Source organism: Callospermophilus lateralis, unplaced genomic scaffold (genome assembly GCF_048772815.1).
Source record: "Callospermophilus lateralis isolate mCalLat2 unplaced genomic scaffold, mCalLat2.hap1 Scaffold_185, whole genome shotgun sequence".
Taxonomy (NCBI): domain Eukaryota; kingdom Metazoa; phylum Chordata; class Mammalia; order Rodentia; family Sciuridae; genus Callospermophilus; species Callospermophilus lateralis.
In genome coordinates, this window is record NW_027512877.1 from 579265 (window position 1) to 606848 (window position 27584).

Here is a 27584-nt window from a genome sequence, read left to right on the forward strand (position 1 = left end):
CTACTGAACTTGAAACCTTTTATTCTGAGTGTCTTGGTGGTTTCTGTTGAGATTAAGTAGGTGACAGGGTGAAGAGAAAGTGGGGAGTTCTTCCCTATTATAACATGAATTTTCCCCCACAGTCTACTCTCAGCTGCCAGACCTCAAGTTTTTCTTACACTGGTATAATTTAACTATTCTTACTTCCCCTTTACCAATAATTTTTAACAGCAGATTATCAAACTACACTTATTAAGAACAATTTTAAAAATAAAGTTATAGTTCACCTAACCAGTCTACACTTATTGCTTATGGTTTCACTCACCTGCTATGCCTGTTTTTAGTGTCTGAAAAACATGGATATTATTTTCCATATTTTATCCAGTTTCTTTCATGTATATACTGGAAAGAAAATCTGGTCTGGAAATATTCCATTTTGATTGAATGCTATATTCAAGAAAATAATATTTAAACATGCTAAACATATCTACAGAATTTCTCAAGAAGTTATGCTTTAACCAAATAGAATATCCTTAAAAGAAAAAAACTATGGTCAGCTTCAATAAAGCAAGAATAGAACCCAAGTATTTATCATTAATGATAGATTATAGATGATACATACAGAATAACCACAAGATTTAAAGAAAAAATCGTAAGCAGACTGTCAATTAATGATAAATAATAATAGATTTTTCATTAATGATAAAATTCTAAAAAAGCAATTTTCTGTGCCTCATTTCAAAGAGAGTTACTCAATATAGAAAAAAAATAAAACAAAAAGAGCACAGTTTGTGGACAGAAATTGTGGTTCTAACTACAGAGCTCAAGAAAGTTATGCTGATTCTGCAGTAGACCTTGAAAATAGTTTTGTTAGCTTACCTCAGTCCTACCTTTAAAATGATGCTTTAATAGAAATATTAGCTAGTAAGTAATCAAATGATTGAATACAGCAAAAGTTAGAAAATTCTAGTGATCTATTTTTCATACCTCTCACACAAAAAAATGAGTATTGGAAAATACAGGAAAAACAAAGTGATAAAAAAGAAAGCAAAAACCCACTAAACAAATAATGGAAAGTCAAGTTCTGCATATGAAACACAGTAAAATGTGCACTTTTTGTAATATTTGATGGGATAGAAGAAAGTAGTATTGATTGTTCTTGATGGTAAGAACATCCCTCCATGAGCAGCATTCATGTCCTGATATTGGATGTTAGAAAGGCTAATAAATTTGAGAAAGAAAGCATTCTTACTTCTTGTGTGTGTTTTGTGATGAAATCTATTTTAAAGTCAAATTTGTGAAAATTATTACTGGTTTTTAACCTTCATAAATTTTCAGTAAACAAAGAATGCAACACATCATTATTTTTAAAAGGGAATAACTAACTGATGAAGCATGAACACAGGTACTTGTAACTATTGAAAAATAGAGTGGGGTGTTGTGGTGTGTACAGATGCTGATAGTCAGAAAAAATAAAGTTTCCAATGTAGATTAAGCAAGAAATCACAGAATGCATATCATTCTGATTTCATAAATGATAATCAATTAAACACTAAAGCCTTTTAATATTTGATTCATTAGTCCTGAAAAGAGAGAAGTGGCCCCATAAGCTAAATTGGTTTTTCTCCCTCTCTCATTGCTATTGGAAAAAATAATGGGAACACCTAATACATTGTGTATATGTATATATTTCAAGATTCTGTATATATTTCAAGTACATATTTCAAGTTTCTATGTATATATTTCAAGATTATGGTCAATATCAGTCAACTAGTAGTATGTATGGCTAAATTTATTGCCTTTTAGAACTTTAAATAGTTGCAGATAGAGTGGAGGATGCTGATTTGGGTCTAAAGTATGGAAACTACTGTTTTATATGGTACTGGGGATTGAAACCAGGGGTGCTTTATCATTCGTATATATTCACAATTCTTCAATATTTTATTTTGAGAACTGGTCTCTCTTAGTAACCAAGGGTGATCTTAAAGATGTGATCCTTCAAGGCCTCAGCCTCTATGATTTTTCAGATTACAGGTATGTACCACCACATTAGGCCTGGACACTACATATTAATTTTTATATGCATCTAATAATCAAAACTATTTTAAATATTCCTGCTTTTTCTTTTATTTAAAATATTGAATACTAACTTTCTGACATTGCTGGAGAGCATCTGCCTTTTCCCTCACTCCCACTTAGCTTGAGGCACACACAGAAAGAAACCAGAAAAACTGGTTTCAAAATATAATAGAATCCACTCCGCAGCCATTCATATGTAAACAGAACAAAAAACAAACAAACAATTATACTGAAGCCAGAGACAGTGGCACAGGCCTGTCATCACCAACAGCTCTGGAGGTTGAGGCAGGAGGACTGCAAATTGGAGGCCAGCCTCAGAAACTCAGTGAGAGTCTGTCTCTAAATAAAATTTAAAAAAAGGCTGGGGATGGGGCTCAGGAGTTCAATGTCCCTGGGTTCCATTCCTGGTACCAAAAAATAAAAAAAAAAATGCAGACTTTTTGTGCTCCTGCTGGACATACCTGGAAATGGATGATTACAGCAATGACAAAGATGGAGGCAATGAGATTCCTGAGGTAGAGGTGATTCTGGTGGGAGAAAACCTCTCTAAGGGCTGGGACTTTGTCTGTGTTCGTGGCCCAGGGATGGAACAGTGCAAGGTGGCGACCTCCAATTCCATGCCTGTTGGCAGAGTAGGATACAAACATGAAGGGAAGAACAAAGGGCTGGACTCCGCTGGGTCTTGGGCCTCCTCCTGGCCAAAGCAGAGGCAGGAGAACAGAATAAGCCAGGAGACTCAGCCAGGAGACTCATGCACCAACAGTCACAGGGTCATGATCTGGATTTTTTTGGCACCAAGGATGGAACCCAGGGGCCCTCAGCCACTGAGCCCCACTCCCAGCCTATTTGTATTTCATTCACTGACAGCATCTCACTGAGTTGCTGAGGCCTTGCTGTTGCTGAGGCTGGCCTCCAAGTTGATATCCTCCTACCTTAGCCTCAGCAACAGGCAGAAAGGGGCCTGGCCTGAGGAAAAGGCAACAGACCAGCCAGGGACACTGCAGCACAGGGCACCAAGGTCTGAGCACTTCAGAAATGGCATGAGACTCACTTTAGAACAAGAACACAGTGGGAAACGCTGTCACCATGGCCCCTGCAGCCCAGGTCGGTGCTTTACTAAATGTGGCATCTGTGGGCAGAGTGGCTAATAGCTGGGGACTCAGATGTCCCAGTCTCTCCCTGGGACTGCATTTTCCTGTTACCCCAGAGTTGGAACAGCAGGACTCGTGTCACCTTCTGGATGGCCACTCAGATGGGCCATTAGTCCTGTAGACCACATGGACAGGATATCTGTGACAGAAACGCTGTACTAGCTTTCCCTGGCCCCCTGGCATACCCGTGGTGGTCTTCTTACAGCCCCTCTCCCTGCCACCTGTGGCTGTGTAGGACAACCGCTGATGTTTCTATGGTAAAGAATCTGGAGACATGAAACCTTGAGCATTTTGTAAAGGAGGAAGTTCAGCAATCTCAGTAGGAGAGAGTAGGGACTTGTCCTGGATCCTCTTGCCACCAATGACCTCTCTGAATCCCTGCACTTGCTCCACTGAGCCATAAGTGGACCCTCAAACAGACCAACTCATCTCTGCCCCAGGGCCTTTGCACCCGCCAGGTTCTCTAGATGGACCTGTATCACTCTTCCCCAGTCACCCCATCTTCCTTCTCTGCTCTATTCTGACCCCGGGGCCCTGGGATGACACTGACGCTCACACACCTTACGTTCTATCCCTTTGTATTATTAGCACCCACAGAAGCGCCTAGTGCTTAACAGCACCTTACTGACAAATGTCTGAAATGAAAGGTGGGTGACATCAATGGCAGGGTGTGGGCCTTAGAAGCTTTCTGAATGTTTAACATGGTCATTTCTTGAAAATCACTACCCTCTGATCTCTAGGAAATGGGTTGTTTCATGCACTAGTGTTATGGGGGCAAGAGCCATGTGACATCTGTACTGTCCACCTCCCTCCCAGCCTGGACTGTCCCAAACCTCAGGGAAGAAGGACCAACTGCACTCTCCACTCTAGGGGCCCTTCCACACCCCACTTTACAGGTCACAAGCTGAGCCATGGTGGCACTCCTGATAACAGGAAAGCCTTTCAGCTGAAAGCTACCTGAGCCTGCTCCACCATCCTCTTGCCCGTCCTGGGGCTGTCCCCGTGACTCCACCATTTTGGCTCCTTACAGCACCACTCAAAGCCCCCCAGGTAAGATCTCTGCCCCAACGAGGTACCAGAGGTGGCCAAGGCAGCCACCTCCATGTCTCAGTTGTCTGTGGCCTTCATCTCTCCCTAAGTCCTAAGGCCCTCACTCTGATGTCACACTGGCTGACTCAGGCTGAATGGCTTTGCCACCTTGCCAGACATTTTCTCAGCCTGTCTCCAAGGGACAGCAAATCATTCCTTCAAAACTGTCCCCTCACTCACCATCCTGCTCCAGAGCAAAGTGATCCTCTGGCTGGCTGCCATGGCCCAAGCCTTCACTGACTGGTCCCCTGTGGTCACCACTGCTCCCACTCTTTTTGAAGGCAGCCCCCCGCCAAAGCCAGGAGGTCTTGGCAGACTCCTAAACTCCTACCCAGATTTCACCGCCACATCCACAGCTGGGGCCCAGCTGCTTTGCCCCCAGATCCTCAATTCACCTTAGATTTTCTGAAATTCTAGGAAAAGTCTCGTGTCACCTTTGCCTATTCTTCTGTCAGTGTCACCGACACTCCTACCTGGGGTCCAGTCTTTCCCATGGGATCTCTCAGGCACCCTACAGGGACGCATCTGCAGTTTCCTCAATTTGATGTCATGGCACTGAAAGCCAAGAACCAGCTCCACAGTCAATTCCAAAAAAATACAAAAAATGCACACAAATATTTTCCATGAGAGACTTCCCAGCAAAAAACAGATTCAGGGATCAGAGGCCAAAAGAAAAAGAAAAGAAAAAAAAGTCAATTTTCCTCTTCTAAGAAGTTTCACATGTTTTTCAATTTTTATTTTATTAAGATTTGTAAGCCAGGTGTCATGGTGCATGCCTGCAATCCCAGTGGCTCTGGAGGCTAAGGCAGGAGGATTGCAAATTGGAGGCTAATGTCAGCCAAATTGGGGCTCTAAGCAACTCAGCGAGACCCTGTCTCTGAATAAAATACAAAAGAGGGTCGGGGACGAAGCTCAGGGGTTAACTGTCCATGAGTTCAATCCCCAGTGCCTTCCTCCCCAAAATGGCAATACTGTGGGTTGAACCCAGGAACAGTCATTCTACTCATGACTGTTTTGAGACAGGGCCTCACTTATTTGCTAAGGCTGTCCTTGAACTTGTAATCATTGAACTAACTGCTCCTTGCCTGAACAAGTGGTTTGGTGTAGAAGTTTTATGTTTAGAATCTTATTCGCTAAGAACAACTGCTAAAACATGTGCAGATGATTGCCCAAGGATATTCACTTCGATGCTAACTGTGACTGAGAAAGAACTGAAATGTCCACCAGAAGACAATAGACTAAAATCAACACTTCTTTATCTTTTCAGTGCAGGTTCCTGCTAAGAAATTTGAGGCAGGATTACTCTGTGGCATGCTAACTGTCCTTGAAATATTCTTATAAGACATGAAAGTTTAGATATCATTTTGATTGTAAGTGTTGTTGTTGTTATTGTTATAATAATAATAATAATTATTATTATTATAATTATTATTATTATTATTATTTGGTACTAGGCATTTAACCCAGGACCACTTAACCCCTGAGCCCTGTCCCCAGCTACTTTTATATTTTATTTAGAGACAGGGCCTCACTAAGTTGCTGAGGCTGGCCTCCAGCTTGTGATCCTCCTGCCTCGGCCTCCTGAGCTGCTGGGATGATAGGCTTGAGCTTCTGCACTCAGCTATAATTTTAAACATTTGCACACTGAAAATTCAGAAGAAATTATTCTGAAACAGTTATTTTCCCCCAGAGGAATACTCTGCATACATGAAAACTTCCAGCAGATGTGCCCAACGGGAGGCAGGGCCCTTACCTTGGTCGGTGTTGATGGTGGTGGGGTTGAAGGCCTTCCCCAGGATGGTTTCACAAATGTTGCTTGAGATGGAGAGGGAAAAGCCAGAGCCCAGGCCGTGCCCTTTATAATGAAGCTCATGCAAAAGGAAGACGATCAAGCCTGCCACAAAGAACTGTGGAATTAAAATAAATTAATTAATAGAAGTGAACTCTGTGTTACTGGCCCCAGTGCCCTGGTTCCTTCCATCTTCAATGACAGGGCTCTCTGCTATGAGGGCCAAATCAGAGACCGTTCCTCAATCTGCCTCATGAAAATTCAGAAGCCAAAGCCAGGGTCTTTCAATTCTCTATTTTTTTTTAAATCTATTTTTTAGTTGGAGTTAGACACAACATCTTTTTTTTATTTTTATGGGGTGCTGAGGATCAAGCCCAAGGCCTTGTACATGCCAGGTGAACCTCTGCCACTGAGCCCCAGGCCCAATATTTTTTTTTTGTTTCTTAATTGTTTTTGCGTTTGCAGGTGGACAGCATGCCTTTATTGATTTCAGTATTTCTCGTTGTAGATGGGCGCAGTGTCTTTATTTGATTGATTTCTTTTTGGGCGGTGACCAGCCTCCAACCCGGGGCCTTACCCTGCTCAGGCCAGTGTTTAGCCTTGAGCCTAGCCCTGAGCCTGGCATGGCCCCAGGTCTGGCTGAGTACTGCTGAGGAGGAAGAGGGACAACAGGGTCACTCAGTAAGCGGGGTGAGAGTGGGGGTTCACCTGAGTGGTGATCAGAAGGCAGATCCCAGAACCCATCTTTGAGGGGGTCCCTGTCAATGCCTATCATCACATCCATAATGGACTGGCCGATGGTGACAATCATGCCAAACACTAGGGTCCTAAGAAAATCTTGAGCAGAGTGTGGCAGGAATATAGATGATAAATACTGACACTGCCCATAGGCAAGTGCTTTACTAAACTTCAGACCAGTCATCCTAAATTCTTTTTTTTAAAAAATGATCTTGAATTCTTAATATGGAAAAACATTTTTAAAAAATTGTCAACGGTAAGGAGAAAACTTCTGAGGCTGTAGCTCAGTGGTAGAGGCACTGAGTTCCATTTTCAGGTCTGCATAAAAAAATATTAAAAACAAAGAGAGAAAGAGAAAAAACACCCAATTTGGGCTTTAGAAAAATAATGCAAATTTTTTGTTTGTTTGTTTTGATTTTGGTACTAGGGATTGTACTCAGGGTCAATCAACCACAGAACCTCATCCCCAGCCCTATTTTGGTTTTATTTAGAGACAGAGTCTCACTGAGCTGCTTAGGGCATCGCTGTTGCTGAGGTTGGCTTTGACTCACAATGCTCCAAGATCAACCTCCCGAACTGCTGGAATTAGAGGTGCGCAACACTGCACTAAGCCAAGTATATTATAAAATGTCAAAAATAAAAATTTAAAAAAGAAAACCACTTATTAGTGCCTTAGAAGGATAATGCATTAATTTAAGGCATTGAATAATAAATGCATTACTTAATATTTAATAATGCATTACTTAATTCATTAATGATTAATGCATTAATACATAAAAATATTCTATAATCTTGATTTGTGTCTGAAACTCACAATTTAAGTTAGATGGATTTCTCACTGAATTATTTAACCTACTAACTTAAGATCTCAAAGACATGCTGTATGGAAGATGGCAGAGTAGAAAATTGTAAATATTGTTTTCTAAATAGCACATTCCAGTTAACAGAGGCTAGGCTTGGCTGACTCTGAGGCTGGACCCCATTATTGGGGCTGCCTATCATTTGATACAGCCAATACTCTTAACCTAGTTTAACAGCATGTAGAAACTGAGACTCCAGAACTATTATCTAAATTTCTTCCACATCAAAAAATCTAATCAACAGCAGAGCTGGACTGAGAGGATCACCTTTTTGCTCATTAAATCCTTTTAAATACAGAAGGAAAATAGCACTTGCTAAATAACTACCATGTGTTAGGCACTGTGAGAGTGATTATTTAATTTAATCCTCTTTTTTTTTTTTTTATACTGAGGACTGAGCAGACGTGCTTCACTTCTGAGTCTCATCCCCAGCCATTTTTTATTTTATTTAGAAACAGTGTCTCACTGAGGTGCTTAGGGCCTCACTAAGTTGCTGAGGTTGACCTCCAAATAGTGATCCTTCTGCCTCAGCCTCCAAAGCTGCTGTAATTAGAGGCATACTCCACAGGATCTGGCTTTGATAGAATTCTTATGACAGCTCTGAAGTAGATGTCACCTCCTTCGTGAGGTATGGAAATCATGGCTGGTGAAGGGGTGACCTCCATGCACTGATCCTTCAAGTCCATCCTCTGGGGCATTCCGGCCCTCCCCTGCCCTGCCTGGCCTTCCCCCATACCCAGCACCACCCAGAAGTGCTCTCTCACTAACAGGCCATGGAGCACCTACAGGGTCGGCAGGCAAAGCACACAGGCCAAACTGGGCTGTTTTAATGCCCCCAATTTTAGAGCCAATTCAAATTCTCAACTGGACACCAGAAATTTACCCATGATCTTTCTTAAAGTTCTGGGCTCACGTTGAAGAGGGCTTGGTCTTTTGGGGTGTCACCCACTTCAATCATCTTGGTGCAAGCCAAGAGCTGCATGATGAGGCCCAAGTTGACCATTGCAGAGATACCGAGCTCCATGAGTGTGCCTAAGGAAACGGGCAGCCACAAACCCTCTGTGAGCTCAAGAAAGCAAGACATTATTTAATAAAATGAACGTACAGAATTGAATGTGACCCCTTTTCCACATTGGATGGGCTTCAGGTTGCTGGCAGCAATTATAGCATAACCCCCCAAAACCGAAGATAAGAACACAACTCAGTTTCTCTGTCGAGCCCACCAGACCCCATGTCATTCTGTTTGGAAAGTCATGTACCCATCAAGAGCCTACTGCATTCCCATCCCCATGGACAGATCCATTCTGGCTGGACAGAGAGGCCCGTCCTTCATCAGTTCATAAAACTGGAGAACATTCCAATCATTTCCTGAGTCTGCAGATGGGCCTGGCACATTTGAATCTAGTTGGGAATCAACCTTCCCTTTCCATCATGTTCAGATGAGCTCTGATTCTGAGTGACTGGAACCTCTTTGGAACCCCATTTTTAAACCGTGTTCATCAAATGCACCATCAACATACACAAAAAAAATCATTTCTAGACACACAGGTGACTGGTTAGATTTGACCCTCCACTGTCACTCATGGTTTTGATCCATATGTTTCACCTGTAGATATGAAAAAGATGCAGCTGAGAAACCAATAGAGAGTTCTAGAGAGTATTCTATGTGGACTCACCATCTCATTTCAGGGATTTCAAACACTCTAGTTTTTTTAAGTTTTCAGAAATTCTCAAGCAGAGACTTATCTTGCTCTTCCAGGTTTTGTATTGCATTCAAACCCAACTCTTAAGAAGATGGTGTTTCCCAGGCTGAATGCACCGTTGATCATGCTATTTGACGTGGCACATGCAGACTTTCCAGGCCACAGAGCTGCCCATTCTCTGAGCTCCACAGAAAGGCTGTAGTTTAACTAAATGGTGCTGGTCCAGCAGAAAAGAGGCACAGTGAGTCGAAGCCTCCCGCTGTTGGAGGCCAGAATCCCTCACATCCAGTAGAAAGGGTCCACAGAATCTGAGGCCATAATACCAAACAAAGGATCTGGAAACAAGTAGAAACCAAAGGAGTGGCACATGGTTCCCCCCTCTCCCCCTTTCCCCAACAAAAGCACAGGAGACCGGATTGACCTGACAGCAGACTAAGAAGATGAAAAGGGGGATGGCTCGCCACAGCACCTTTGCCTTCAACTGGGCCTGAAGAAGAGGTAGAATCAGAGGACATGAAGTTTCCCAGTAAGTCATTAAAAATAGAGTCCAACAGACACTTTCTCTGATCACCAGAAAGGCCAAGGTGGGCTGGTGGCACAGCTCCATGGGGAAGCACTTGCCGAGCATGCATGATGTTCTGAGTTTAGTCTCCAACAGAAAATCTCCACCAAAAAAGCGAAGAAGTCAAAACATGCACCAGGCAGAGTCCTGAAAGGTGAGTCTCATGCTTTCTGTGGACAAACCCAATGCGAAGATGTCCGTACGTATCACGTCTGGGAATGCTCATATTATACAGCATCATGATCTTCCCACTGCTTAAGTGAGTTCAATGGCAAAGCTGTACTCTTAACCATTGACATGAACAGTTTAGATCCTCAAGGAGGGGCAAGAGGAAGGCAAGTTCAAAGACAGCCTCAGCAAAAGTAAGGCAGTGAGCCACTCTATGGGACCCTGTCTCTCAATAAAAAACAAACTAGGTGTGGAGACATCTCTCAGTGAGTGGTTGCTTCTGAGTTCAATCCTAGGGATAAGTAAGTAAGTAAGTAAGTAAGTAAGTAAGTAAGTAAGTAAGTAAAGTCTTTCTGTTGTTGATATTTTTAAAATAATATTTAATCTTTATTTTATTTACCTCTTCTGTGATGTTTAGTATTTTTTATTCTACTAGCTTTGGGTCAGGCATGTTCTTGATTTTCTACCTCCTTGAAGAGGAATTCTTGGCTGTTTTCTTTTTTGATATAAGTATGTACTGATCTAATCTTAAAATTGCCTCTGCTCTATGATATAGGGATTTTATTTTGTGTTTCTATCATTTTTCTCAAGAATCTTTATAAATTTCCATTCTGTTTGTCATTGACCCTGCTATTTGAGAGCTTTTTGTTATAATCGCAGACATGCAGGATGTTTCTGAAGTTCCACCTGTTGTAGGTTTCCAGTTTTATTACATTGTGTTCAGAAAAAAAGTTATTTCAAATGATTTTTAGCTTTTAAAATTTGTTAAGGTTTGTTTTATGACTTAATCTGTTGTCTATTCTGGAGAATGTTGTTGGTACTGTTGTGAAGAATTTGTCGTCTTTTGGTTTTTGTTGGAAAGTTCAGTTAAGCCTATCTGCTCTGCAGTGTATTTTAAATTCTGTGTAAAGCAAGAAGAGACAGAAGCAAGGTGTTGTGTATATTGTGTTTCTGATGAGAGGATTAAGTCTGTGAGATTTTCCAGCGTACTTATGGTTTTGTTTATGTGACTTCTGATAACAAATAGGGTTTATTTTGTGTGTGTGTGTGTGTGTGTGTGTGTGTGTGTGTGTGTGTAGGGGGGTTGTATGTTGTATTTCTGTGTGAATGCATACTCAGTGTTTGGTTATATCATGTGCATGCCTTCAGGAAGTGTAGAGTATATAGGAATGTATAAGCCTGCATTTGGAAAGTATACATTATAATTGCATGACCGTCAGTACCTGGGTGATAACAGGCAGGTGTATTTGTGGGTATGTATATATTTTTTTAGAAAGGAAGTGGTGGTGTGTGTATTCAGGGAAAGCAGGGATAAAGGTGATTTATGCATCTGTGTTTTTGTTGGGATGACAGTGAGTTGTGGGTCATGCACCTGTTTCTAAATGTGAGGTGTTTTAGTGATATCTGTGGTGAAAAGGGTTTTAATGAGTGTGCATCTTTCCATGTATGTGCCTCAGCAAGAGGTGTTCACAGGTCTCTGTGGCTGGATGGCATGTGTGCATAAAAATCTCTTTGAACTTCCCCAAGATTGAGTGGAACCAGAAATACCCTGATTACAAAAATGTAACATTCTTAACCCTAAATGACACAGGTACAACCACTCACATACACACATAACCATTTAAGCTAATTAGAGTCATAAAGCTATAAGAATAGGGCGTTATAATCCACTGGTATATTAACCTATTTAAGATGGTTGGGCTTTTTATACAAAAAATCCTGAAGTAGTCCTGAAGAATGTTTGTATTGAAACAGATGAGAAATATTGGTTGAGGCCCACTGCTATTTTGTGTTTCACTGATATTAATGCAGAGACCATTAGGAGCAGCGCACTAGCTGAGCTGAATAAAGATAGCCAATTTCAAAGAAAATCATATTTTATATAATACAGGATCTTTTAGATCACATCAGGTTAACTCTTTTGGAAAGCAAATGTGTAAGCCATGCAGTTCACAAGACATGACATGGATCATCCACATTCCGCATGGCTTGTGAGGCCTCTGTTTGGCAGCAGAAGACCCTCAACACTGGTTCCCAAAAAAGAGATTCCTGCAGTCCAATATTGGGATTAGAAAATTGTAGTAAACTATGGTGAAAGCAATTTTGAAGACAGATGCCTTCTGTTTGTTTCCAGAAAAAAGAGTAAGGAAAATATAAGTTAAAAAGTCCTTTTCCATGAAATCCTATTTGTTTTGCTTTGTGAGCATACCCTATAGAAGAAAATAGAATTCTGACTGTCAGGGGAAATCTGGACCTCCAGTGATTGTTATAGAAGAATAGGAAATGTTGACACCAAGGGTATGCTATTAAGTACTTAGCATAGGACTGCCTACTTCTTTGAGAGAAGGCTCTGTGGTAAATAGAAAATGCTCGTAAAATCTTTTCTTTTGATTTCATGAAGCCTAGAGTTTTATTTGATGTTTGAGATCCACTGTGCTTTGAAATACAATCTTCTTAGCATCCCTGCCACAAGTTTTTATGAAAGGTGATTTAGCGTACTGTGATGGGCTAACATCCATTTCTTCTTTTTATGGGAAACATTTTTTACTAAAAAAAATAAAAATGGTCAATACTCTTTAATAGGGAATTTTATTCATCATTGAGTGGAGGCTTTCTTAAAATGCTTTTATTCAAACACATCTTTTTTTTAGAGAGAGAGAGAGAGAGAGAGAGAGAGAGAGAGAGAGAGAGAGAGATTTATATATTTTTTTTAGTTTTTGGTGGATACATCTTTATTTGTACATGGTGCTGAGGATCGAACTCAGGGCCATGCACATGCCAGGTGAGCACACTACTGCTTGAGACGTATCCCCAGCCCCCTCAAACACACCTTTTATTTAAAATATAGAAATGACTGGCTTTACAAAGCCAGTTATGTAAAAAAAATTCAGACACTTTAAAATAAACATATCACTCACATTATATTTTCTACAAAAATATTTTATTTACCATTAAATTTAGAAAAATATAAAAGAATCAAATTATTTCACATACATATAAAAGTTAACCTTAGATAAAACATATATAAATTTATACATAGTGTTCTATAGTGCACATACACATACATATTCTAAAATATATATTAGATTTAATCGACTTGGAGAAAAATTTCAGGAAGTATCTAGAATTGATATTGTTTAATAAACTTTCATGAATAAGTAATTACAAAATCGTGTCTAAACTTGTGAGAAATAGTTTCATATGTTATCTTTATCCCAAGAAAGTAAGTTTTCAGAGATTTATCAGAGGATACATAATCTGTCATTCCTCACTGTCTTATCATGCATTCACTACTTTTCTTATTTTTAGTGTGGATTCTCTAGTGCATTAAGATTTCTTTCTTCATTTGTATATTTAGTTTTCCACTTCTACCTATTTTGTTTTACTTTCATAATCACTCTTTGTATTCTGTCTTTCTGTATCTCAAAGAATAGATTTAAATGAGACAATATATTATTTTTTAATAAATGAATATATTTTAGTTGCTTAAAAAGTATTTGGTTTTTTTTTTTCATAATATGTTACAGTTATTCTTGAGTATTACAAACTCCACAATGGAATATATACAACATTTCAACATATATAAACATGCTTTTTAATTTTTGTATTTAAATATTTGATTTCCTCTGAATTTGCTCACAATCTTTTATGACATAATTTTTAGATTTTATTCTAATTTATTATAAAAGACAGTAGAATGCATTGTAATTCATATTACCCAAATAGAGTACAATTTTTCATATCTCTTGTACACAACAGAGTCACACCATTCATGTCTTCATACATGTACTTAGGATAATGACATCCATCTCATTCCATCACTTTCCTATCCCCATGCTCCCTTTCTTGCCCTTCCTCCACGCTGCCTTATCTATAGTTTTTTCTGTTCCTCCCATGCTTCTCCCTCCTTTCCATTACGTATCAGAAATTTTATGTCACAGAAAACATTCAGCATTTGGTTTCGGGGGATTGGATTACTTGACTTAGCATAATATTCTTCAGCTCCATCTATTTACTTGCATATGCCATGATTTCATTCTCTTAAATGATGAGCATTATCCCATTTTGTATAAAAAGAACATTTTCTTCATGAATTCATATTCTGAAGGGCATCACAGCATACTAAAAGAATGCAGCTACAACAATGTTTATACTACCACAGTTTAAAAAATGATTTTAACTATCAGATTATAAATGCTTTTTCTAAAAATCTGATATAAAGGTATAAAAACTCTACATGGTTTCTATTGAACATTGTGGATGTTGAAGGTGTTAAATATTTTCTTATATATTTATCATCAGAAATACTATTATTACTACTAATAGAATGTTTCTAAAATGAAAATATTAAATGGAAAAGCCAATAAAGTAATAGCCTTGCCTCATAATGTATTTGGTGTAAGACTTTGTAAATATTATAGTATTTTTTAGGTATAAAACCTTAACTAGATTTCATTTGAATCTTAGCTTTTCACACTTAATAACTTTATAAACTATGATATATCACTTTACTCGGGATTCTCAGTTAACTTATCTGTCAATCATTAATAATTGCTCTCAGATTTTTCTGGAAAATTTGAACATGCCCAACATTGTTTTCTTTTTCTTTTTTAAAAATATTTATTTATTTATTTATTTTTTAAAGAGAGAGAGAGAATTTTAATTTTAATTTTTTTTTTTTTTTTTTTTTTTTTTTTTTTAGTTTTTGGTGGACACAACATCTTTGTTTGTATGTGGTGCTGAGAATCAAACCCAGGCCACACACACTCCAGGTGAGCGCACTACCTCTCGAGCCACATCTCCAGCCCTGTTTTTTTTTACTTATATGTTATGAAAGAAATTTTTAGAGTTCTCTAAAGTAAAGTAGCCCTGAAAAAAAGCAAACGCTCTATACAATGTAGACATGCAGTGGTCATAACTTTTGAGATCAGAACTACATGAAGCTTGGTTTTGTATACTCCATCATTTCAAGTTTTGTAAACAAGGGATAAGACAATGTTTCTATACCATGAAGAAGACCTCATAGCAGGACAGGTACACACTGCAGTCACTTATCCCCATGAAGTCCCAATATCACATCCACTTATCACGTCCACCACATTTGCAAAAAACATCTCATTACATCAAAACTGGTATATGAGATGTAACCTCACTAAAAGTCTCACCAAGCACAAAAAAAAATTGGACACCATACATGGGAGGGAGGAAGCCAGGACCAGATCAAACAGAAACTGCTTGCATTAAGACCTGTAGCCACCTTGGTGATGTAGCTGAACACAAAGAAAAATCAAAGCATGAGTATTGGGGTTTATAGATAAGTGTGCAAAAAGCTTATTTGTTCTAAGGCAAGGAAGCAATGTAAACCATTATTGTAACTATACACTTATAAATCACAATTTTAAACAAAAGGACAGAAAAACAGGCAGAAGTATCAAATTAAAGAATAGGATAGAGTTTTTAAGTCATAACAGAAGACTTGACAATCCTTACCAAAGGGGTGAAGATGTACAGAAATATTCCTTTATGAAGGTCATTTGTGGAAGGAGTGAGTTTTTCGTTTCTGAAGAAAATTTTGGCAGAAAGTATAGAATAAGAGAAGGAATAGCAAAAGCACAAAGGTCACAGAAGGAAGCTAGAGTCTAGTAAGATGTTCAGTTAAAGGGTTGGGGATATAACTCAGTTGGTAGAGTGCTGGCCTCACATTTAAAAGGCCCTGGGTTTAAGCCCCAGTACCCAAAAGAAGTTCAGTTACAAATGTTTATTGTGTTTATCATGATGTCATTTAGAACTATTATTAGTATTATTATTTAAATCAGGAATTGAACCCACAGGTGCTAAACTACTGAGCCAAACCCCAGCTCTTTCTTTCTTTTTTCTTTCTTTCTTTTTTTTTTTTTTTTTTGAGACTTAATCTTGCAGAATTTCTGAGACTGGCTTTGAGCTTGCAATTCTCATGCCTTAGTCTCTACAGCCAACCAAGATTACAGGCATTCACCACCATGCCCAGGTTGGAATTTTTTAAAGTTATTTTATTTTTATATGTCAGGACTTCATCTGACAATGATTGTATTTTCTTTTGCTAATGTTTTGAATAGAATCTGTACCTTATACCACAAATAGCCAAAAAACTCACTCTTTATGTAAATATGATATTGTCTTAGCGTGAGTGGAATGACTCTACAGTTCTTTAAGTGACTCCCTAAGTATCATCAAGCATAATGTCAAGTCTTTGATATTGTTCCATAAGAAATTTGGAAAAGAATGTGCCACATTAAATGTATATTCTAATAAAATTAAAGAGCCTTGAAAAATATGTCCCAGATACTTGTGCTTTAATCCATTATGAGTAATGTTTTAGACGGTATAGTTGAGAAAATAAATGTTGTTTAGAACCCCACATCTCAGTGATTTATTTAATCAATGTTTATTTCCCACTCTAAAAGGTCTAAAGTGAACAAAATCTAATGGTCAGGCAGGTATACTGTGTGACTTACATCTGAGATAGTTTTCAGAACTCTGGGGTTCCTGCATTTCATGGGTTTTAAGAATCATTTTTCCTCTACAATTTGTTAGTATCACAAGAGTACGTGTTTCCATCAAAAATATCAACATTAGTCTCCCAGACTTTAGAAATCTTCACTTTGTGATGGTGTGCTTTGGGAGAGGCATTAGCTTTCAGAATCAGTTTCAGCCTTCAGCACACTTGTTCGTGCTACTTGCCATCTTGAAGTATTTTTTCCAGCAAAAAGTATGCTTAGAGAGTTATTTTGTGTTTGGAGACAAACTTGAATTTTTATTTAACTTGCCTCTTGTCTGATTCATGTCTCTTAACCAGTGATGAATTTCTATTAATCATTTTACATGAATAATAAATGTAAAGGCATATTTAATAGAATAAAATTATAAGTAAAAAGACAATGAGCCATTTTGCCTTCATTAGGATTGCCAAATGAGAAAGAAATTTAATGTATTTTAAATATTTGTAATTTAAAATTATTGTACTTAAAATATTATAGCAATACCTTTAAAACTGTTTCTTTATCTTAAAATATATGATTGAAACTTTATAACTTAAAGATTATTTTTTTAAACCTGAACTCAATGAATCACATCTCACCAGGTGCAAAACTCAAAAATGAAGGCAGCGAACTTGTATATTAAGAACAAGATTATTTTCTTTTTAAGAAAATAGATGGCTATTTTAAAATCTGAAAGATAATGTTGAAAAGATCCTTCAGAATGAAAACAGAAGATTAGACAAGGAGATTAAATTTTCCTAACATGATTCTAAAATGAGAGAAATGAGATATGGAAAAGGGGAGACAGAACATGAAAAAATAAAATTCCCTACTGCTGAGTGGGAATGTGAATCTTGAAAGAGTTTTAAGTCTTTCCACAAAGTAAAAAGTGATAATGAATAAAGGTGCCAAACCCACAGTTGTCCCTGTGTTACCACCAGTCTCTCTGTCTAAAGACACAGGAGAAGTTGTTTCATGTTTTTTCAGATAAGATTTAAAACTAAACATACAAGCCAGTCAACCTTTCTTTAAACTATGAGCTAAACATAAAGACCATGGTGTCAATACAGACTTTATATCCTGTGATATTACTGTGTCTGTGTTTTAAACAATTTCATCTGTTGCTTTATGAATTTTTAAAAATGACCGAATTCTGTAATGGAGTCCTTTGTAAATTACCTGATAAATGTTGAATAAGAAAAAGTTATCTACCATATCTAGGAAGGCATTAAAATTAATTAATCTATAGAACTAGAAGTAAAAGTGTCCCAGAAATGAATGTAAATTTGCTAGTTTACATTTAACTTCTGGATTCTTACCATGTATCCATTAAATTATAAGATTTGAAGAAAAATATTTTAAGACAGTTTGTACTAGTTATTTGTCTTGGCTAAGGGAAGTCAGACCTCTTAAGACCAACTCCATTCCTCTTTGATATACCCCTAAATGCTGTGTGGTCCTGCACTGGCTTTGGCCTTGTTTTTCAGTTCCTACTCTTCTGTACCACTTTTTGTTCTGACATTATTTAAATAGTGCTCTCATTCTGGGTGGTTCTACACATTATGTATTATCAGTAACAAGCACAGGGTAATCATTAATTATTGAAGAAATACGAAGGAAAATTACTTCTAAAAAATAGATAAAAAGAGCTAATTATTTTCTTTAACTTTTTTAAGACCTAAATATAATTACTCAAAAACTTGTTCTTCATTTTTTTTTTTTGATGTCACACTGGAAAGACATGAGAGAGACACATGGACAGACACAGGGGATGTATAAAATTTTCTGAGGTTAAACCTTGTTGTGCACACCCATTTCTCATGTATTTGCTTAAAATTCTGACTTCTTTTCTCTAATATATAAAATCATTAAGATTTGGTAAATTAGAATGCTTATTAGTTTTGACTTTACAACAAAATTGATTGATATTTTCTTGCCACGCATTTATTTATTTCATGATCCTCAGATTTTTGAGGCTTACTTAATATTCTTATCATCTTTCTCTTATGCTTGCATTACTCAGAGACAGAATTGCTCTTTTCTTTCATATGTATTTCTTAAGAGCAAAAACTTCAGAGTATTTGTTTGGGTATCAAAGGTATTTTAAATTAATCTCATGGTAAAACAACTCTAAATACTCCTTTCTATGTTTTACATTTTCAAATTGAGGTTTTTTTCAGAGCATATTTTACTGAATATTTGTGTTTCACAATAACAGACTCAGAAATTTCAGTCACAAAAAGCCATTTATTTACTGATAAACGTACAATTAGGATTTTTAATTTTGTGCAGCTACAATCATATTTGATAATAATAGTTATGATGCTTTCATGAACAAAAGTATATTACAAAAATAGATGTATTTCACTATACCTTAATAAAAATGGACATGTATATGTATCATTATTTAAATGTTTATTTTCACCTCTGGGTATATTTTACCAATATTATTATAAAATAAATCATATAGCATTTATTAATTTATGTTTATTTGGTTGTACCATATTTATTTATTATGTTATTGTTGTATACATATTACTGGTTAACACATTCTTTTTTTTAAAGAGAGAGAGAGAGAATTTTAATATTTATTTATTAGTTTTCAGCAGACACACATCTTTGTTTGTATGCGGTGCTGAGGTTCGAACCTTGGCTGCATGCATGCCAGACAAGTGTGCTACTGCTTGAGCCACATCCCCAGCCCCAGGTTAATACATTCGTAAAAAGAAAATGCTATTTGATAACCATAGTAATGGAATATTAAAGAGCTCATTAAACTACTCTTTTAATACATATTTTCTTTTATCTTTCTAAAACCTTCTAAAATGTGTAAATGTATAAATATACACATTAATGAACAAGAGATCCTATGGCAATAAGTAATATATCAAAGAATCAAAACCTGATAAATTCAGTGCTAGAATTAACAGTTTTCCTGAATTGCAGGTCAACGATGTCTCTAATGCAGATAGTAAGCAAAACGTTAAAATAACTAAATAACTGTAATTGAAATGATTCAGCAAACTATTTGGCATGACCATATATGGCCTCAATTTTAATCAAATATATATTAGATTTATTTTTAATATTTAGGTTAATTTATTCCTTTATTTCCTCTATCTCTTCTTTGAGAAATGACCTCTAGTAAACAGCCTCATTTGGCCTCAGGATATGTGTACAGTAAGAAAAAAAAGTCTCAAGAGTTCTATTATATTCATAATATATTCACATATTCCCAAGGCCTTTCACATACTAGTCAGTCACACACAGCAAGCAATTTGAAAGTTCATGAAGTTTTGCAATATAACATTGTTATCCTTCCAAGCCCTTTCTAAGAATTCTGTGTGATTTATTGAAAACATCAAGGAAAATGAATATGTCTTTTTAAACCCAGAACTTGAAATAACACTGGACTCAAGAGATCAAGTTTATGAAGACAGGAGTTATGTGTTATGGCTTCTGTTTATCTGCAGAAGAGCTGTCAAGGTGAAAGGGGTTGTGTGAGAATGGCCTTAGGCCTGAACCTAAGCAACTCCTGTAATGCCAGATTCATGAGACCCCAATAGACCTCCAGGAGCTGAATCTGATGTAGTCAGACAAGAGTGTTTATTGTAAGCTCAAGCCTGGACTCACAACCATTTCAGATTTAGTGGTCCCAAAGAGTGAGTCTTGACCCTTAATTCATTGAGGATTAATAGATTTTGTGGGATATTGTATGCATCACAACATCACACAGCCAATCATTTCACATCACAGAAAAGTCAAACAACAACTCTTAACATTGATTAGCACATTCATTGGCAGAAACAAGTTGTGTAAGGGTGATTGGTTAGTTCAAGTTGTGGATACTTTTGTACCGATTGGTTTAGGCCATGAGAGGTTGCAAGAGTGTATATGATAAACTTGCCTAATCATGTTACCAATCAACAAAAGTACTGGGAAGGTCACCTGGTGTTTCAGGTATTTTCTGTGTCTCATGTTTTTTGTGGTAGCTAGGGGGTTGCTGTGGGTCCTAACCTAGTTTAACTGTGTCAGGATCACTTGGCATGGAAGATCTCTCCAGTTATTTACAGACAAACAACTCAGCAGGGTTAGTATATGCCTAGGAGCACTCTGAGTTTTTCCATGGACAAGGGTAACTCCTCCTTTTGTAAAGGCTTTGCTCTGAAGTGGCTGGTTTCTCAAAAATGGAGTCACATCAGTTTCTCACTCCATTTAAAAAACTCCATTTTGAAACCTGAGGTCATTAATAGAGGCCACTTTTCACCAGGCACACCCACAGAGCCCTCTAATATGGCCTCAGACAAATTACTTGCCCTCACACTGATAAGCTGAATAAAGCCTCTGGCAGGCTTTCCTCTCCTGATAAGAGTGAAAGGTGAGAATATCAGGATGGAGACCACCAGACCAGATATTTCTGACCTCAGGGTAAATGAGAATTCTGGTGGCACCTGGTAATTACAAGGTGTGGTAAAAAATAAAAAAATAAAAACAAAATTTAGTATAAAAAATAGAGCTAAAAACAGGGATTTAGCCAGCCTAAACGAGTATGTACTCCAGCTGGAGAGCCTGATGAGGACCTACACTGACATCCCATCACTTGCCATCATTTTCCTATTCTCTGTGTGATCCTCACTGCTCTCAAACTCTACCACCTTGTCTGGACCTTTGTGTGAGCTGCAACTTCTCCCTGTGACCCTCTCCTCAACTGGTCGTCTATTCCCCACCAGAAAAAGCCTGTTTTGCTTTAGGACCTGATCACTGCTGTTGAGTGAGTGTGAATCTGCAGGACATAAAACCTAAGCCTTGAGAGTTTTGAACTTAGCATTCAGAGGAAATGTCTGTCACTAGCCTGTCATGATTAAATCTGTTTTGCAATGTTCAGAATTAATCTAATATTGTTTTCTGGGAATTAATTAATCTAGAATTGCTTGGTGTTATTTGATTATCTCCACTGCAGGGCCGATCATTAAGGATTGTTGTTTTCTTCATTAGGAACCTATAGAGTAAAGTTGTATTAAGAATTTGAGTGAATAAAGAATTGAAAGGGGCAGAAATGCATGGACATTCTTTATTTCTCCCCTTGACTGCAATGCCACAAGTTTGCTCCCTGGCAAAATGTTGTTATTATTTTTAAAGTATTAAATTAAGGAATTCTTATCACTAAAGATTATTATTATCTTCAATTCTAAATGTTGACTTTACTTTTGGCATTATCTCTGTCCTTTGACTGTTATTGTTACGGCTATTTACTGGTAATGAGGCCTTGCTTTCCCAATGCTGAAGTATAACACCAGAGAAGCACATCAAGGCAAGTTTAGAGTGGAAAGTTGAAGCTTTATTAAAGGACAGCAGAAAAGACTTCTCCCTGGAGGAAGAGGGGGACCCAATGAAGTGGTACCCCCTTTCTCCACAGAAAAGTCCACTTCACCATGGCTGATTTGGGGACTGTCAGCCAAAGAGTCTCTGCAGAAGAGTTCAATGTAGATAAACTTTCTATTTTTGTGTTGCCCTGTTTACTTGGCCACTGGCCAAGGTGCTGGACACCCCCTTACTATTTTCACAAATATATCCAGTATAGTACTTTGAAGAAATTGCAAACAAGGCCTCTGGCCTTGAGCTGGGCTTCACAGAGATGTCTACATTTTTAAGATAAGTTACAAATTGGCTCCATGGTAACAGCTGGCAGAGGGAAGAAGAAAGGGAAGAAGAAGTTCTCCTCTTTTCAAGTGTTGTCATTGAAGTGTTAACTTGCCCAGAACAGGGTAAGAAAAAGCTGCTTTTATGTGAACTTCTGCAGACTGTAAACTTCTGAGCCCCTCTACTTACATGCTGGGTATAAAACTCTGAAACTCCCTGAACTTGGAGGGATTGATTGATAACAGCAAAAGCTGTGCTTTCTGAACCTGGATGCAGCCAAATGAAACTGTTTCTTTCTATCTTCAGTGCCTTGCTTCATTTGTCCCTACAACAAACTGGGACACAGCACTGGAAGGACTACTGTCACATGTGATGAGTCAGGTTTTGCAAGAGAAAACACCAACTGGGCTGCTATCCCATACATCTTTCCCACTTAGAGTAGCAATCTGACTCTGATTATCACCCCCAAACCTCTCCCCAAAACAAGAGGCCTTTACATATAAGGGTCTGCTGACTGTCCCATGTCAGTCACATGTTATTTGGAAGCCAATGACAGATCCACATGGCTCCACCACAGATGTTTTATCAGACACCTGCACTCCACTGCTCCAAGGCCAGTTCCCAGGAGGCTCCAACTCAATGGCATCTCTGTTCTACACCATTTTCATGAATTCCAGTCAATAAAGAAACTATCTGGTTCAGTCATGATGAGCAACAGCAGATCGGATGGATCTCCAGTTCAGAAATTCCTGGTCATGAGAATTTCAAATATTTCACTGTATTGGTCTAGACATCATTCAAGGATGAAGTAGGTGGCACTGTGGGTCTCAATTCTTTCAGGAACCATTAGGTGTGAGAAAACTCCATTCAAAGAATAATATATATGAGAGAAAGAGAGAGAGAGAGAGAGAGAGAGAGAGAGAGAGAGAGAGAGAGAGAGAGAGAAATATATATTAAAGACATGTAAAAGGAGCAATAGATATGCAAACTCAAATTCTTAATGGAATATATATCATTCAAAGATCTCAAAATTATTTATTTGACTTTACATAGGGTTATGTATAAACTTGTTCAAATATGGAGCTCACCATTGGTTGAACTTTCAGTTCCCCTGGGGTTTGGTGGAAGTGATCTGTTCATGGAATTTGTATTTGCCAAAGTCAGAATACTCACATGAATGTACCTGTGATAGCAGGAAGGGCAATCTATATGTATATAACAATACATGTTCTTACCCAACCTACAGAGAAAGGGAATCCATAAGTTATATATTTGTTAAATTTGATGATACATGGAGAAGCATTAGAATGAAAATGTGACTAGTGATATAACACATTCCCTTGATAAAGCAAAAGGAAAATCAAAATACACAATTCCTCCTATGAACTTTCTGCATTTCTCTATTTTAGGTTTGCTTTTATGCATATGTTAGGATTAGTACTCAGAGTCTAGTAGGGTATGGGTTAGGGTCAGAGATTCAATACTTCAAAGAGAAAATATTAAAATCAATCCAATGTGTATATGAACATGTGCTACACAAGATCACCTCCCACTGTCATGCAGAAAAATGCCTTGACATTACCATCACCCCAAGTTATACACAATTAGAGGGAGAAGAAGAAGAATATCTGTGAATACATACTGGAATGGAAAATGCTCAGCAGTTCACAACCTTGTAGGTGGCAGAGGAGATTACAGTGACTGAGCCTTTAATCTCTCCTACTCTTGGTTGTGCCCTTCCAAAACCTGATCTCAGGTAGTATTTTACTGAGTCTCTGGAAACAAAGAATTGAGAAACAGAATGCATTAGTGGAAAGCTTTCCAGCACTCATCCTGGTGAATATATAAATAGACTGCTGCTTGCTTTGCAGATGGGAAAGACCTACTATGTTCCTAAGTTCCTGTATTTTTCCTGAATTTTGGCCACTCTCCAGAATGGGCTTGTGGTTTTGTGTCCAAGATATGTACCAGCTCCAAGCTCTGTGAAATGGCCATTTCCTGGATTGTTGAAAGGAATTTCAAGCATCTTAGAAAACTCAGAAATCAGTGTGACCGGTAAGGGTCTCAGTGGAGAAACCCTGCTTGGCTAGATAGCAACTCAAGTAGCATCATCAGGAGCTGTCAGTGCCATAGTGTACATCTTGTGCAGAAGTCTGTCCCCCAGCTGTGTTCTTACCTATTGTTCAATTCCCCTGCAAGTAAGGAAGGTCTTTGCCTCAGGCCACACCTTTGTGAAGCCTCAAGAAAACAGTTTCAAAATGGAAATTAAGGGGCCTCACCTGTGGTTTTTTGGTAAAGTGCTTTGTGAAGGGATGTGTCTGAATCAACCTCTTGGCACTGGGTGAGGCTGTGGCTTAGATTCTCAGCACCCCATGAAACTAAATAAAGATCCTATATGTCCATCCAAAACTAAAATTACAGAAAAGAACAGTAATTTTGGATTAAGTCTTTCACCTCTTTCTGGTAAGGCTCCTGACCTCCATTTAGTTTGAAAAGGGATTTATTCATCAAATGAGGTGTTCCAAGCCCTGAAGTAGCTAGCATATAAGTGGTTGTGTTTTCTGCCTTGGACTTTGAATAGCTGGGATAACAGGTATACACCATATCATTACACATAAAGAATCTACCCCCAGCAGTCAGTAGGTTTCTAATTTGAGAAGTAGGGCAGTATTAAACAAATTCTTCTACTTAATCTCATCTAAAATTAGTCAAGTTCCCAATGAAGCTACAGAAACAAAATTTCTATCAATATTCTCTATTGATAGAAATTTTTATTTGCCAAACTCAGTTGTAGTCATATCCTATGGAGTGATAGTCATATCCTATCACTAACTTTAGCATCCCAGATCTGGTCTCTTTATTTGTCAAAGCCAGCTCCCCAGTTCCTTCTCTGCCTCAAGGCGTCCCATTCCCATGGGTGAGCCCACTGCCTCTTATTTAAGGCAGTGTACTCTCACTTCAGTAACTCCTCATGCTCTGTCTAGTGAGTGTCTCCTTCAATTATCTGTTCACAAAAAGAACCTTGAACTACAAACCTTGTCATTGCATCCATCTTGCAAGAAAATCTTTCATGATTAGAAGTTGAAAACAACTAGAAATAGAAGAAAGAAAAACAGCTGGATGATATAGTGTATACCTGTGATCCCAGCTATTCAAAGTCCAAGTCAGAAAACACATAAGTTCCAAACCACCCTGAACCCCTTGACCAGATTCTGTCTCAACATTTTTAAAAGGGTCAGGATTTAATTCTGTTGCTGGGAGTATGCATGTCTAGTATATGTGAGACCATGAATGCAGTTCTTGATACTGAAAAAAATGAAAAATGCAAACAACAACAAAATAAAGATCACACATGAGAAATTACCTTCTAATACATTAACTAATCAAAAAAACAAAATATTTTCTTCCCAAAATGGAAAGAAGACAATTTTACATGCTTTCACTTGTTCTTTTTAACATATTAGAAATCCTGGTCAGATCAATCTGAAAGAAGTACAGGCAGAGGGCATGCCAAATGGAAAGGTAGAAGTATAAAAACCACTGTTTATCAGTGAGATAAAGTTATATCTGGAGAATCTCAAGATTCCAAGAAAATAATCACCACAATGAATAAATTCAGCAAAGGTGCCAATACAAAAACCCCACACACACAAACTGTGTTTCTATACACTAATAATAAATATTTATATATATGAAAAGAAAATCAAGAAAACAATTTCATCTGACAAGTAAAATAAAATGTAATACTACACCCAATGTATTACTACCCAATCAAGGAGATCAAACGTGAAGACTTTAAAACAAGCAATGAAACTTAGAATAACAACAAAAAGTGAAAGATATCAAATGATCATGGGCAGGAACACTTAAACTTGTTTACATATCAACACTATCCAAAGAAATCTACAGTTTCTGTTCCATCCCTAAAAAAATTCCAAACTTCTTTTTTTCATGAATACCATTTTTATTTCATGTTTTTATTTACTCATATTCGTTTTACATGAGAGTAGAGAATATTTTGATTTATTCATAAAAACATGGAATGGATCTTATTCTAATTAAGATCCCAGTCTTGTTGTACGTGATGCAGAAATTATTCATTGCAAAAATTTAAAATTCCATCCTAAAATGATAGGGAATGTGAAAACAACCAACTTCAGGAACATTTTGAACAAGAACAAAATTGGTGGTCTAACCTGTCATAATTTCAAAACTCCATGCTATAAATTTACCAGTCATACAAATACAAAATATAGAAATGTTGATTAATAAAACAGGGTAAGAAATTCAGAAATGAAAGAAAATAAGTTCTCAAGTGATTTCTGTCAATAGCATTCCACGGAAATTGACAGTATTTTTCACAAATACTGTTGAGAAGACTGAAATGATAGCAACACATGAAACAAGGAAGTTGGGCCCTTATCTGACACCATGGACTTAAATTAACTCAACATAAATAGGGGACCTAAATGTAAGATCTGAAATATAAAACTCATAACACACAATAGAAAAAGCCCATGACAAGGGATTTTGACAGAGACTTTTTGAACAGCACATCAAAAGCACAGGCACCAAAAGGAAGAAACAAACTGAACTACATCAACCCGAAAACTTTGATTCATCAATGGACACATTCATTAGTGAAAAGATGACTCACTAAATGCAAGAAAGCATTTGAAAATTATATTTGTGATTAGAATTTAAGATCTATGATATAAAGACCCCTTATACCTCAATAAGAAGAAAACAGCAAATCAATATTAAAATGGGAAAAGGACTTGCACAGATATTTCTCCAAAGAAGATATGCAAATGGCTGAGAAGCACATCGGAAGATGTTCAATATCAATACTAAGTGGAGAAATCAAAATCAAAATCAAAATCAAAATGAGATCCAGCTTCAAACACAAGATGAAACAGAAAGAAACAGAAAACAGAAAAATCCCTGATCGGCTCCCATTCTCCAGTCCAGGAACAAAGAGGCACATCCACCCACCACCACAACTAAAACAGAAAACACCAGTGCTGCTGAGAATGTGATGGAGCCAGAACCCTAGTGGGTTAGAATGCAAAGTAGTGCAGGCTCTATGGGAAACTGATTGGTGGTTCCCCAAATTATCAAAAGGATCATTCAAATGACCATTCAATTCTACTTCTTTTGAAGAGATATTTATATGCTTGTAATTACTACAGGGTTATTTATTATACTCAAGGGTACATTGAGGAAGAATCTTTTTATTTTTAGCTGTGCACTATAGTTATACAAAAGCATGGAATATAGTTTGTTCCAATTCAGTCTCGAGAACTTG